The 12,745-nt window shown below is 35.8% G+C and overlaps 1 long non-coding RNA gene across 1 annotated transcript; it reads left to right on the forward strand.

The window, feature by feature from the left end:
• The first annotated feature begins 519 nt into the window (after positions 1-519).
• On the forward strand, positions 520-2,169 carry LOC113297234. Its single transcript, XR_003333402.1, has 2 exons — positions 520-865; positions 1,209-2,169. It is a non-coding gene; the product is annotated as an uncharacterized LOC113297234 (long non-coding RNA).
• Positions 2,170-12,745: the final 10,576 nt, after the last annotated feature.

The raw sequence follows: 12,745 nt of genomic DNA on the forward strand, positions 1-12,745 counted from the left end.
ATTTATAACAAGTTGTGCGATCATAGACATGGTGGTTCCTAATTCGTCATGATCATCACAACATTCATCGTCCCAAGACAAGTTAATATTAGGAGGAGGAGAGCTTGATTTGGTCACAACTTCTAAAGCGTAAGGTCCTGTTTGGTACAATTTTTAAAGACAATTTTCAAAAATAGTTTCTACTGTTTTAAAAACATACCCTTTTTTCCTTGTTTTCATTTCTAAAAATTGTTTGGTAAGATAAAAACTGTTTTTGGAAACCAAGGAAAATTAACTAAATCAGATTAAATGTAAAGACCCGTCTAAGAGATAGTGATACTGGCCATGACTCACTTGCAGTCTGTAACGATCCTCAAGCTCGTCAACGCTATTTGACTGGTCTAGCGATGGTCAAGAGACGTTTTAGCCGCTAATAACTCGGTTAGTTTAACACGAACGTTAATTAATAGAAATTAATATAACAACGATTTAGATTCGAAACTAGTACCGCTAGATAGATCTCGGAAAGTTACGCGGGATGGACTACTCGAACGTGTCATTCGGATATCGGACGCAGAAGATATCATCAGATTAGTGTGAGGGGAAAATTTTAGACCGACCTCGATGCCCTTATCCAAAGTGTGGGCGCCTTAATAATTTTTGTTGGCCTTATCATCACCAAATGTGTCGAGGAGAAAATCAATTCTCTTTTCCTTTTCTCTTTCTTCTTCTCATATGTTCTTTCTTCTCCTCCTCTCTGTCGAATTCTTTTCAAGGAATTGAGGTGAGTTCGTATGAAAGATTCACAAGAGCTTAGTATCATGTTGAACTGAAGAAGAAGGTGATGCTTCTGCTGTCGATTGAGTTCTGGAAAAGCAGAGTTTTGGTAAGCTGAATTAGGGTTTCGTTTTTGAATGATTGTTCTTTATGAAATCGTTTCTTTTAATCGATTATAGAGTGGGTTTGATGTTAATTGAAGTATATAGTTGTTCTATAAAGTTTAATTTGAGTTCAAAATAAATTAGGGTTTTTCCCCGTTCTTCCCCAATTTGGAATTAGGGTTCCTGAGTTAGAGAATTTAGATCTTTAGTAAGATGCAGATGTTGCTGGTAGAGATGAAGGTTGAATAACTGGTAGAGTTGATGTTGTAGGGATTATATGTATGAAGTGAGAAATAGTGTGTGGCTGGTACTGACGTTTTAGTTATGAATTTCTGGGTTGAACTGCAGGTGATGATGTTTAGCTAGATAGTCTGAGTTAAGTTGGAATCGCAATTTATGAGCTGTTGAGATGACAATATTGAACTTGAACTGAACTCAAGAAGTGAGGATATATAACAGATGAGGGTATGAAGACATGAAGTCAATGAATTGGAAATGAATTGCAAATGTAGAGCATAAATGTTATGTTGGTGTTCCTTGTGTTGAACTGATAAAGAGGATTTGATCTCAGTGGCTTGATCAAGCTAAATCAAGTGCTACTTCAGGTGGAGGTCTTGAAAATGAGCTGAAGTTACTAAATGATTGTAGTTGGGGGTTTAGCTAGATAACATGATATGGATAGGTATTGGTGGTGTTGCTGCTGATATAAGATATGAAGAATGGATGGATGTTGAATTGGTGATACAAATGAAGTTGTTGGTGTTGAACTGGATTGTGTGAATGGCTTGCTTGGATACAGTTCGTGGAGTTGGCAGTGATTAGATACATGGGTGTATTTGAGTAAGAGTTAATGGAGTTGTTGTTGTGGTCCAAGTTCTTGATAATGAAATAAAGAAGCTGTTGGGGTTCAATATGCAAGGCAGCTGGTGAGGATATGAAGTAAAGTTTGGTGATGTTGACTTGAGTATAGTGTTGTTGATATGGATGGAGTGGAGTGGAGTGAAGCTATAAATTGTAATGGAGGTGGTACTGTGTTGGAATGGCAGTGTAGTTGAAGTTCATAGGGTTATGAATGAATGGGTGTTGTAGAATTGACAGAACTACAAGATTGTAATGGTTTATGAGCTATAAGAGTATGTATTGGAATTAGAATTAGAAATGGGTTGTTTAGATTGAACTGAATTGTTAAATGAGTAGGGATTGTTTTGTGTTTGGCTTGTTATGTATGTGTTGCATCATCTTAGTCTTGGCAGGTTAGGTGTTGCACCTTGTTTGTTTTTTTTAATAAGCAAAAGATTTTATTAACAAAGTAACCAGAGTACAACAAAATATTTTGTTTTTCACAAGACCTTCTAAAAGTTTTGCTTTTAACAACACACTACTGGAGTCATTTGGCACGTAAGTGTTTTTCCTAATACGACTCCATTTTTCCAACATATCCGCCTCCCCGTTATAAACCCTATTTACATATTTACAATTCACATTTTCAAAATTACCCAAAAAAGAAGACACATCTTTCAGTATTGCATTTGTTCTCCAGTCGCTATATGATGTCTTGTTGTTCAAAAAACTTTCATCTTCCTTGCAATCTGTTCTTAAACTGATACTTCTTAGATTCATCTGTTTAGGCCATTGAACTGCCTTGAGTATCGCTAGTCCTCCAGCTGATGTTGGTCATGTGGTAGTACCTGAAGAAAAATAAATGTCAGCAATCAAATTATTACTCCAGAATATTACGCCAACCCCATAAGAGCCATCTTCATGATAAGCAGCATCCACAAATAAAATATCATGCTTTTCTACTTCAACAAGATTTGTATTTAGATAAGAAACTTTAGTATTTCTCTTTTTTTTCCACACTTCTTTCACCTGTGGACTTCTTCCAATCATTTATAAATTCTTGTATCTTTTGTAGACAATCTACGGGATTTAGCTTAACTCTGTTAAACACCACATCATTCCTGTGTTTCCACGTCTGCCAACAAATTATGTTGAAAACCTCTTTCCTTTCCCACTTATCAGATGAAAACCAACTACGAACCCAGTCCATAAATTCTGTATAATATTGAGGTATCTGAATGCCTAAACCGAACCAAATAACTCTTGTGAAGGGGCAGTGCACAAATAAGTGAACCGATGTCTCTGGATGATTGTCATTACACAAACGCAATCAGGAGCTACATGTTTTAAAACCCCATTCATTTTAGCTTTTAAAGGCAATACATCAGTTACCATTTTCCAAATGAATAAATTCACTCTTGGAATTATTTTCATACGTCATATCTTGTTCAATAATTTATCTGGGTTACTAAAATGCTCGTTTGAAAGTATTTTATACGCTGATCTAGATTGGACCTTGTTTGTGCATTAGTATTCTTTGGCCTGTGCAAAGGCTTTGGCCTTGAGCTTCTCAGCTCAGTCAGAACTTGACTGGCCTAGATCACCCTGACTCAGATATCTAAATGAGTTGAATCGTTTTGACTCACCGAGTTACCTGTCTTGACCCGACTTGACTTGACCTTGACCATTTACCCTGGACTTTGACCTTTGACTAGACGTTGACTGTTAGTTGAACCGTTTGACCATCACTGACCGTTAGTTGACCCAGTTGGCTCAGCACTTGTGTAATGGGCCGAGCCTAGTGGACTTGGGCTTAACGTCATATATTCTTAGTTTGATGTTTTGGACCCTTATAGTTTAAATTAGCCTTTAGTTCCTTCTATAGAGTTGTAGATAATTATAAGACATATCTAATGGACTATAAAACTAATCTAATGGATTAGTAAACCTTTGTTGTGCTAAAGATAGATAATGAAAAGGTATAGAACCATAAATGGGCTTAGATCAATTGGATAGTTCACTTAGACTTTGACTAGAGATTTGTATGAGATCGTGTTATGAGCCTTGTATGAGCCTTTTGGCTAATCTTTAGAGTGCTTGTGTGATTAACAGTTAATTTGTATTAACAACGATCGATTCAAAGGATGAACCCGTGGATTATGGATCTCGAGGTAGGCAAGGCTTGTCATCAAAAGAGGTGGGAATTGATAACGAACTCTCTTGGATTCATTATTGTTTTAAAAATCTATCTATTGTGAAATCCACGCATATCTTTGTTAGTATATGATATGTGTATGCATATACTATTTGTGTGTAATACAAACTAGTTTTCCTTTATATTTTGGGATGGGTTTGGATCTTTAGAAACAACTAATATCTGTGTTTTGGGAGTATTTACTTATTTTCGAAAAGTGATTCTTTCCATTGACTGGAAAGTGATTACATTCTTTATTTATTGTTAGCATGAAAGGAAGAGGGTTTCCTTTTGATTGGTGTATAAAATGAGTTATTTCAATGCTCTTTATACCTAGTTTTTAAGCACTTGTGTAGGGGCGTAAAAGCATCCAATATTACATAGGCCCGGATTTTTTCCTTAAGTAGTTACTGAGGTGTCCAATATTACCATAGGAGGCGTAAAAGCAGCATATGGAATACTTTTCATAGAGGGAACTGTTCTGTATGCATGTATGTTTATTGTTCTTTTAAATTACTTTGAAAAGGCGATTATATTATGTTTTGGTATTTGGAGTGAATGATGTTGAGAATCTTATATTTGATTGTTGGACTTGATTTGCGAGATGCACAGAGGTCTCCATGATTAAGTTCTTCTGTCGGATTTATTGTTGTCATCATTATTTCTCTTTCGATACTTGATATGTAGAGTGCGCGCACATTGAGGTATTGGTAAGGTACAAATCTTATCTGACTACGGGGCCGCAAACCTCAGGGTGCTTTAATGATCATTAATGAATCCGCAAGAGTCACGCCTTACTACTCCAAAGGAATACGTCGCTCAACTATTATTTTTGTTGTGAATGTGTGCCGGATTGGTTGGTAGAACTTTATATTTTCCGTACAACTTATTATCTTAATATATTTTATCTGTTTTCTGTGTTTTATCGGTTTTCGACAAAACCTGCATTGTCTTTAAATCATTCTAGTGATTACTCGAAAGTTAGTTGTTAATTCTATTGGGCACCCCTTTTAGGAATGATGTGCTCACCCATTTCCACTTTCAGTTTCAGAGACAGATCAAGGTGCGTACGTGGCGATGAAAGCTTTGAGGAGTTGGTTTCGTTAGTTGGTTAGCTTCCGCTATGTTTATTTTATATTTATATTTTATTTTTTAAACCAACTCACTACTGAATATGTATCACTTGAGAGAAGTTCTTGTATTTATTTCTGAGAGGGTTTAGATTCGGGTTAATATTTGTTCAGAACTTCTTTTTTAGTGTTTTAAATAGATGTTCAGATCGTTAGTGCCTCATTTTTATAGCTAATCTCTTGGATTAGTCAGCTGCTAGCTTAGGGGGCGCTACACAGTCATTCCCCCAATCTCTTATTTGTTCTGAAAAGAAGAAAAAGGAACAAAAAAAGAAGAAAAAAACACAGAAAACAAATAGAAAACATTTTCTGAAAGTATCCCTACCAAACGCATTTTCTCATGTTTTCTCTGTTTTTAAAAACTGAAAACTGTTTTTGAAAACTATACCAAACAGGCTCTAAGTCTTCTCATTAGCTGTGAGTTGATCATGATCAAAGATCATTAACTTTCCAACAATGGTGCTTCTGGAAAGTGTGGTAAAATGGTTTCCTTTAGTGATAGCATGCTTCTTAGACATATATCGAGATGGTAAAGATCTCATAATTTTCATTATAATATCCCTTTCAGGAATGGTCTTTCCTATTGCATAACAAACATTCACTATCTTTGACAATTTGTGATTAAATTCCTCAAACGAATCCTCATAAACCATACGAAGGTTTTCCCAATTAGAAGTTAGGTTTTTGAGGAATTCCTTTCAAATACGATTTCCAAGATATCCCAATTTCCAAGCATCCTTCAATCTAGTGCATGTGGACACATGATGTTGAAGATATTGGCTTATGACATGGATAATATCATTCATCCTGTCAAAGTTGTGTTTAGCATCACTGATTTCGACTTCACTGAATGTAGCTATATCTTTTGGAACAATGGTTTCTCCTTCTCCAACCATTGGAGTATTGGATCCCCTTACAACAAGAACCCATGTCTTAAAATCACGAGCTTATAAGAAAGACCGCATAACTATTTCCCTCCATAAGTAATTTGTGTCATCGAAGGCTGGAGGTACTTAATCGAGATTTCATTCTTGTCCATAATTCAGATTGCCACAAACACAGACTTGTTAGGTCTAAATGTGTTTGCCAGCTCTGATACCAATTGAAAATGAGAGGGTACCAAGTAGACCACCAATTTTTCGTTTGGAAACATGTATGGACAAAACCTAATACAATTGCAAGCAAACCAACTTAATGATCCTTGACAATATGTATGTAGAGTTTAAATCTCTATCTCTTCTCAAGTACGTATAGACTAAAAGAGTCAATGAACCGGATTGTTAAGAAGAGTACTTGGACGATCTCAAAAATCAATATTTAAGATCAATCTAGTCGTATCAAAATAATCAAATCGGAATTCTGCCAAGTAACTTGTTATACTCCCTCTGTCCTAAAATTTTTGTCCTCTATTCTATTTTCGTCTGTCCTAAAATACTGTCCAGTTTCTGTTTATAGTCATACTTTTTAGTCAAACTCTCTAATATATCCTTCGAACTTTTATAATTATAAAAATATTTTAATTATCACTAATCTAAATATTAAATGATATCTTCTTCAATAGGAAACAAATCTATTAAATCAATCCATAAAGATTTTTATTTTTATCTTCTATTTAAATATTTCTATAAATACTATAATTACCTATGTATTTTCTTACGTATTCCATATACTCCTTTTAATTTTAGTAATAATATATCATTTAATAGGGGTTAATTTGTACACTCCTCCGGTCTCCTTATTATCTTGACTTAGTCAAAGCGGACTAATAATTTAGGACGGAGGGAGTATATCTTTCAAGATACGAATTCTACAAGAAGCAAGTCTCGTAATCGATCACAATTAGATCGACGTATCTACTAAGATTGTGTTAGACCACTGCTCGGTCGAACTCGCATGCATTGCTATCTCAAGCATATTTTTCAATGTTAGTGATCAAAACTATAAGTCTTGGTTTCTAGCCTATTTATAGATGTCTCAGACTAGGACATAGATTGTGTAGTTGATCTTATTTTTCACGGCGTTCGTCATTTGAAGACGAAAAAATACTAAGGGGAGCTTGTGGAAGTTCATCGACAAAAGGTACGTGGAGACTTAAACTCATCTATCACTTGGAAAGTCTATTTCCACTATATCTCCCATATTGAGACATAAGTCATATTACGATATAGTTTTCGATATACACATTTGAGATTTCGAGCTGAGTTTAACTCGCTTACATATTTCTCGAAATATGTGTTGCCAAGCTTTCGCTTCGACCAAGTTCATCTTATATCATGTGAAAATTTCCGAGTAACATCTTACATGGTTTGTGTGATACAATCATTTGGTGTTGTCTTGGAATGTTTCGTAATGATTATTTCAATAACTTGAAAATTGCTTTGATATTAATAGTGTGTGAAAACGGCTATTGTCATCCTCTAAGAAAGTTTCAATGATTGAAATAAGAGTTTAGAACACTTAACCATTATTGGATATGTCATGTTATGCACTCTTGCACATATGTAATCCATGTCCCGGAACCATAGTATGCGCACCCGTTTGCGTACCTGTTGGTTTGGGAAATCCGGGAACCTACGTATGCGTACCCATTTGCGTACTAGCGTACAAGTTCATGTCCGAGAATTTCTGCTGGGAATTGAAGTTCGCGTAACTGTTTGCGTACTGGTGTAACTCAATCTTAGTCACGGTATTTCAAGTATGCGTACCCGTTTGCATACTTGAAGGTTAAAGTTCTAAAATCGGTTTTAAACATGAACATAAACATTTATATAATAAGGAATGCAATCTTTGCAAACCGTGGCTATAATATTCATGATTGATTCGAGTGAATCAAACCAATTTTGCTTCAATTGTGTTTTTGTATAATTCTATGAGAATATCGCAATTGAACAACTCTTTAACTAGTTTCATTTGAGTCATTTGAACTAGTTATGATTAAGATGAATAAGGTTGATATGAGAGTAATCATATGGATAACCTCGGTTAACTATTGTGAACCAACATGGTGTACACGTTTGGGTATGGTTACATAAACCTAAATGAGGGTACATTTTATTTGTGTGTAACAAGCTAAGTTCGATCTAACGGTTGAAAGATATTAGCTTGGTTGAATCAGGTTTTCCATCTAACGGTAAATATTGAATGCTTTGTTACCAAGGTTACTTGGATTGCAAACCCTGATTTGAAAAGTATATAAAGGAGAACTCTAGCAACAGGGAAATCTAATCCCCACACCTCCTGTGTGTTACTAGTTGCATAACTAGATTCGATTCTCCTTTAGCCTTAGGTTTCTTCTCGAAACCCTGTAGGTTAACAACTTGAAGACTTCATTGGGATTGTGAAGCCAGACCCAACTATTCTCTTTGTAGTTGCGTGTTTTGATCTTGCCCTATTCTATCGTATTGAGTACAATTGAAATAATTGACTCGAGATTAATTTCTCCGGTAGGCAAGATAAAAGTAATCACAAATATCTTCGTCTCATCGTTTGTGATTCCACAATATCTTGTTTCGCTAGTCGATTAAGATTATTGTGAGGTGATTGATAATACTAGGTTGTTCTTCGGGAATATAAGTCTGGTTTATCAATTGGTTCATGTTCACCTTGATTTATCAAAAGACGGAACAAAAACTCTTGGGTATTTCTATGGGAGACATATTCATTCAATCTAGAGACTTTTCTGTGTGAGACAGATTTGTTTATCAAGTCTTCGACTTTGGGTCCTAGCAACTCTTGGTTATGGGTGAGATCAACTAAGGGAATCAAGTGCGTAGTATCCTGCTGGGTTCAGAGACGTAAGGAACGCAATTGTACCTTGTATCCGCGTGAGATTGATTAGGTTTCAACTACAGTCTAGTCCGAAGTTAATTGGTAGTAGGCTAGAGTCTGTAGCGGATTAATACAGTGTGGTGTTCAATCTGGACTAGGTCCCGGGGTTTTTCTGCATTTGCGGTTTTCTCGTTAACAAAATTCTGGTGTCTGTGTTATTTCTTTTCTGCATTATATTTTGTTATATAATTAAAATATCACACGTTGTGCATTAAGATCAATCAATTAGAATATCTAACCTTTGGTTGTTGATTTACATTGATTGACACTTGAACATTGGTCTTTGGTACCGTTCAAGTAACTCCTCTTATATTCAATTGGGCTCGCAGATTTCTATTTGCTGATTGCGGATTGAATTAAGAGTTAGATTTATTAAGCTCTTTGATATACTTTACTCTAGATTGTGTCTGACTGTCTAGTTGATTCTCTAGAAAGTGTATTGGAGTAAGTCCTCTCAGATTTCCAAACGAATTGTTGGGTGTGGTTGTTAGACCCCCGCATTTTCAATTGGTATCAGAGCAGGCAAATACATTAAAGACCTCATAAGTCTGTGTTTGTAGCGATCCGATATGGACAGAGGTGTTATCTCTATAAACGTACCACCAGTCTCCGATGGCTCAAATTACTTGTGGTGGAAAATTGCTATGCGTGCCTTTCTTCAAGCGCGTGATTTTCAATCATAGGTTTATGTAGTTAATGGCTATGATGCTCCCATTGTGGCAGTAGGGAATGCGACAGTTCCTAAAGATATTGGTGCATATGATGCTGCTGAGATTCTTGCTGCAAAGCAAAACTCTGACGGTTTGAATGCCATCATACATGCCATTACCCCAGATCTTCAGCACCATGTGACTATGTGCACTCGGTTTAAAGATGCTTAGGATATCTTAGAAACCGTATTCGAAGGTAATACCAGTGAAAAGGAAGCTAGGCTTCAAAACCTTAATTCCGATTGGGAAAACCTTCTTATGGCAGATGAAGATTCATTTGAATATTTTAATCACAAAGTGTCTGAAATTGTTAATGCATCCTTTGCATTGGGCAAGACTATTCCTGAAAAGGACATTGTGATGAAAATTCTCAGATTACTGCCATCTATATACGATTCTAAGAAGCATGCCATCGTTGAAGGAAATAACCTTGATGCTCTCTCCAGAAACACGCTGGCTGGAAAGCTAAAGATCTTTGATCATGAGCATACATCCAGAATCGGAAATGATGTTGCCTTCAAAGCACAAAAGAACCCTAAATTACTTGACAAAAGTAAAAGTGTTCATGTCTCTGAGGATGATCTTTTTGAGGCTGATTAATCAGATGAAGATCTTGACAAGTCAGTCTCTTTGATCACAAGACAGTTTGGAGATCTCTTATTAAAGATAAGTAAACGGTTTACCAGAGATAAACCTAGGTCACCAGTTAAACCTCACAATCGCATTCCTCCTAAAAACAGGGATGTTGACGAAGCTGATGACGATGGTATGCCACAATGCTTTAAGTGTAAAGGTTTTGGTCATTTTGCAAATGAGTGTCCAAACCGCAGAAAATACACTGGGAACAAAGGTCTTGCTGCAACTCTTGATGAAATGTATGATCACTATGATTCTAATGAACACGAAAGATCAAGTGTTGCACTTTTTAGTGAAGATATTGATTTTGATAATTGTATCAATACATACATCAATATCGATATTCTTCCAGAAGAAGAGTCAACCAATCTAGAAGAAAAAATTAACCTTTCTGTTGGAAACTCTCTGTCTGATTTTTCAGGTTCCACTTTGTGTCTAGCAGCTTGCACATCTCGGGCGTCTGAATCATCTTATCCATTGACATGCTCTTATTTTTCACTCAAAAGTCATGAACTTTCAAAGTGTTTCAAGTACAAACACAATATGAGATATGTGAATAAACTTCAACGAAGAGCAAATCGCCTAGCAAACAAGCTTAAACTTGTTCAAAAAACCGCTGTGGTATGTAAGATTTTATCCTCTTCAAAGAAGTTGGTTTCCAAAGATAGGTCAAGACCACTAGTGAAAAGAGTATGGTCTAAACATTTTGATAGACATGGTTCTATGAATTCCTTTCAAAAAGGTTATGGTGGACAAATTGTTGTTCACCGCAGCACAACTTAATTGTGTTGTGTTGGTGCATCTTGTCTCATGTGCCTGATTAAAAGAGACAAGATTGTGCAAACCTCAGGCTTTAAGATTATTTTTTTTTTTGTTTTTCTTAGACTTGCAGTATGTTTTGTGAAATTGGAATTCTTTCATATTGGAAGGGACTTCCTTGTTTAATCAATAAAAGAGGGTTATTCTCGATAATTCTACTCTCTTTAGAGTTGTGATTGTGCGTACGTGAACCTATGTGGTTAAAGGTTCCGTAACCCTACATTTTTTTCCTTATCTGAAACTCTTTTCATCTTAAGACTGCCTGTTGAGTTTAAATTGTGACTTTCTCTCACAAACCCATACACGTATGGATACTCCAAGCATCATGTGTTCTGATGGAAAAGATGTTAATATGATTGTTAAGCCATCAACCATGAAGAAAAAGAGAAATCTCCGTTACCTCCAACTTTGAAAAGAAAAAGAAGGAATGTGAGGAAACCAAGAGTTGTTCCTTCAAATTCTCAGAAGTTTTCTGGTGTTCTTGAAGAGTTGAAGGAAACAAGGAAGGAGATTCAGCAAATAAAGGCTTTTTTTTTGAGAACTCTCGAAATTCAAAAAGCCCTGATTCGATATCATCAGCCTAGAAGGTTTGTTGGAATTGACTCTGTTAGAGCACTGCTCGGTCAAAATCGCATGCGTTGCTATCTCAAGCATGTTTGTCAATGTTAGTGATCAAAACTATAAGTCTTGATTTCTAGCTTATTTATAGATGTCTCGGACTAGGACATAAATAGTGTAGTTGAGCTTAGATTTCACAGAGTTCATCATTTGAAGACGAAGAACTACTAAGGGGAGCTTGTGGAACTTCTTCGACAAAAGGTATGTGGAGACTTGAACTCATCTATCACTTGGGAAGTCTATTTATACTATCTCCTATACTGAGACATAATTCGTGTTAAGATATAGTTTTCTCTATACACATTTGAGATTTCGAGCTCAGTATATATCTCGCTTACATATTTCTCGAAATATGTGTTGGTAAGCTTTCGCTTCGACCAAGTTCATCTCATATCATGAGAAAATTGCGGAGTAACATCTTACATGGTTTATTTCAATATCTTGAAAATTGCTTTGATGCTAATAGTGTGTGAAAACGGCTATTGTCATTATAGAAGAATGTTTCAATGATTGAAATAAAGAGTTGAGAATGTAACCATGTTTGGATATAAGCATATATAGTGTGTTCGAGCATTAGTGTATAAATCCATAAACCAGCCAAGTGTATGCATATGTATGTATACGAAATTGGTGAATGAGACAGGTTAAGTATGCGTACGGGTACGCATACTGGCGGAAGTTTTCGAACCGAAAATTTCTGTTGAGTTTGGTTTTGAAAAACTCTTAACTAGTCACCTTAAGTATGCATACCCGTACGCATACTGGCGGAAGTTTTCGAACCGAAAATTTCTGCCGAATTTGGAAACTAAACAAACTCAAATCTGGTTGCTTAAATACGCATATCCGTACGCATACTTAAGCTGGTTACTTTGTCAAATCGGTCAGTTCATGAACTTAAACATTTAAATCATAAGGAATGCAATCTTTGCAAACCGTGGCTATAATGTTCATGATTGATTCAAGTGAATCAAACCGATTTGGTTTCAAATATGTTTTATATAGCAATTGAACAACTCTTTAACTAGTTTCATTTGAACTAGTTATGGTTGAGATGAATAAGGTTGATATAAGAGTAACCATATGGCTAGCCTCGGTTAACTATTTTTGAAC

Source organism: Papaver somniferum, chromosome 7, assembly GCF_003573695.1.
Source record: "Papaver somniferum cultivar HN1 chromosome 7, ASM357369v1, whole genome shotgun sequence".
NCBI classification, from domain to species: Eukaryota; Viridiplantae; Streptophyta; class Magnoliopsida; order Ranunculales; family Papaveraceae; genus Papaver; species Papaver somniferum.